Source organism: Rhea pennata, chromosome 21 (genome assembly GCF_028389875.1).
Source record: "Rhea pennata isolate bPtePen1 chromosome 21, bPtePen1.pri, whole genome shotgun sequence".
In the NCBI taxonomy this organism is placed as follows: Eukaryota; Metazoa; Chordata; class Aves; order Rheiformes; family Rheidae; genus Rhea; species Rhea pennata.
This window is the reverse complement of record NC_084683.1, coordinates 4,305,001-4,307,500: the sequence shown is the minus strand read 5'-3', so window position 1 is coordinate 4,307,500 and position 2,500 is coordinate 4,305,001. Positions and strand designations below refer to the sequence as shown.

At 79.0% G+C, this 2,500-nt stretch overlaps 1 non-coding gene and 1 pseudogene across 1 annotated transcript; both read left to right on the top strand.

The window, feature by feature from the left end:
- Positions 1 to 1,081: 1,081 nt before the first annotated feature.
- LOC134149804 (5.8S ribosomal RNA) lies at positions 1,082 to 1,234 on the top strand. Its single transcript, XR_009960497.1, has one exon. It is a non-coding gene; the product is annotated as a 5.8S ribosomal RNA (ribosomal RNA).
- A 1,214-nt stretch (positions 1,235 to 2,448) lies between these two features.
- The window catches only part of LOC134149827 (28S ribosomal RNA), a 5,048-nt pseudogene continuing 4,996 nt past the window's right edge, over positions 2,449 to 2,500 (top strand).

Here is a 2,500-nt window from a genome sequence, read left to right as displayed (position 1 = left end):
CGGCCCGATGCGACCCGGGGGGCAGCCGGGCGCACTGCCGGAGGGCCGGGGGGTCGGCGCGCGCGGGCGCCGCGCCCCCCCATGCCAGCCGGCGTGCCCCGCGCTCGCCCCGCGGGCAGCCGGGACGGAGAGGGGGTACCCTGCCCCCTCTCTCCGCGGTCTGGTCTCGGCGGAGAGACGCCGCGCGGTCGGCCTCGCGCCGGCCTGCCTCGAACGCGTGACCCCCGGCGCGAGCGCGTGCTCGCTGCCGGGACGGCGAGCCCCCACCCAGCGCGGGTGGTGCGGACGCCGAGCCTCTGCGCATCCAGGCTCCCGCCTCGGCCGGTGCTGTCAGCCCCCCGGCGTGGCCGCTGGCGGCGCCCTGCCCCAGCACTCCGCCATCCGGCGCGCCTGCCTCGCTCTGCCCGACCCGGCTTCGCTGGGCGGCGGGCGGGCGGGCGGGCGGGCGGCGGGGGCGGCCCCCCCCCGGTCTCCGCGTGGAGGCGGGGAGAGCGGGTGCCGTTCCCCGCCTGTCCCGTCCCGCCCGCCTGCCCGGCGCCGGGCGTCTGTCCGCGGGAGGGCAGGGCGAGCGTGTGGTGTCGTCGGGAGGCGCGAGTGCGCGCGCGGGCGCCGTCTCGGGCACGGCGGAGCTGGCGGGGGCCGGCGAGGCAAGCGCGGAGCCTGGGAGTGCGGGGCCGGTGGGCCGCGTGGGCGAGTGGTCCGTGCCGCTGCCGGTGGCGGCCGGGCTGCGATGCCGGTGGTCCGCGGGGACCCCCCCGTCCTTGAGGCAGGCGGGCGCGGCTGGCGCGTGGGCTCCCTGCGGGGCCGGGCCGAGCCGAGCGCCTGGGCCGGACTCGAAGCGAGAAAAGGGTTGTCCCAGGTCGGGAGCGAGGGCTCCCCGCCCTTCTCGTTCGGGTTTGTCCTCCCCCCCCCCATCAACCTCTGTGCTTGTACGGTCGGTGAGGCGAGCCCCGCTCTCCCCGCTGTCCCTCGCTCAGCAGCCGGCGGCGGCGCGAGGAGGGAGGTGGAGGGGAGGGGGCCCTCAGGGGCTGCCAAGGCGGCCTGGTCCCCCCGCGCGTGCGGCGGGGACCGAAACCGAGACAACTCTTAGCGGTGGATCACTCGGCTCGTGCGTCGATGAAGAACGCAGCTAGCTGCGAGAATTAATGTGAATTGCAGGACACATTGATCATCGACACTTCGAACGCACTTGCGGCCCCGGGTTCCTCCCGGGGCTACGCCTGTCTGAGCGTCGCTTGACGGTCAATCGTCACCCGCCCTGTTGGTGCAGCGGTGCCGTCCCTCCCGGGGGGGCGGAGGGGGAAGGGCGCGGCGGCGGCGGTGCGCGGCGGCGGCGGCGAGCCGGCGGCAGCGGCGGAGCTGGGACCCCGGTGCGTGCACCGGCGGCCCCGGTCTCGCGGCTGACCCGCCCGGCTCTGTCGCCCGTCCGCCGCGGCCGGCGTGCCCCGCCGCGCCTGCCTCCCCCTCCTTGCCCGCCGGGCTCGGGGGCCGCCGCTGTGCGGCAGGTGCGGTGTGACGCGGCTGGGGTGCCTCGCAGGCCCGCGCCCCGTGCGGCTGGGCCTTCGTCCCCCTAAGTGCAGACTCGGGAAACCCCCGCTCCCGGAGCGCCCGCTTCGCGGAGTTCGTCCCGCCGGGCCCCCAGGGCCGGCGGGTCGCGGCGGCCCGGCGCCTGTCGCCGCCGCCCGCCACCGCTCGCCAGTGCCGCCGAATGGGCTTTCCTCCACCGCTCTCCCGGTGGTGCGCTGGTCCCCCGTTCCCCTCCGGGGCGGGGCGGCCGGCCGCCCGTCCCCTACCCCCTGCCCTGACCGCTGCCGTTTCGGCGCCCGCCAAGCGGCCCCCCCGCCGAGTCCCCCCCCGCAGCACGCCCGCGCCCGTCGCGTGTGCCGAGCCACTTCCACCCGCCGGCTGGCGTCAGCCGGGGCGTTGCGTTGAGGCCGGCAGCGACGGGCGCGGGAGCCGCGGGGGGGGCAGGAGCGGGGGGGCGGCGCGGGCGCCGTGCGGGGGCGGCAGGGGAGGGGAGGGGGGGGGCGCGCCGTGCCGCTCCGTGCCGGGGCGAGAGCGGAGGCAGCGGCCGGGAGGAGGAGGAGGAGCTCAGGCCCAGCCGGCGGAGGGCTGCGCGAGCGTGTGAGCGGGCGAGCGTGCGTTCGGGAGCCGGGCCCGGGGGAGGTGCGGACCTCGCCCCCCCGGCCCCGCGCGGCTGTCTGCGGGTGGGTACCGCGGTGGTACCGCACCGTGCTGCCGCGCGTGCGTGTCGGAGGGGCCCCTCCTCCCCCCTCTGTGGCGGCGGCCTCGGGTCGCCGCGCCGCTTCCCGCCGTGGTCCTGGCTAGGGGCCTCGGGCCGTCCTCCCGCCGGCGGGCGCGCGCCCGCCGGCTGTGCCCCCCTCGGGCCTCCTCCGGGAGTCGAAGCGCGGGGGGCGGGCGCGTGCCCGCCCCGCCTCCATCCGATTGCGACCTCAGATCAGACGTGGCGACCCGCTGAATTTAAGCATATTAGTCAGCG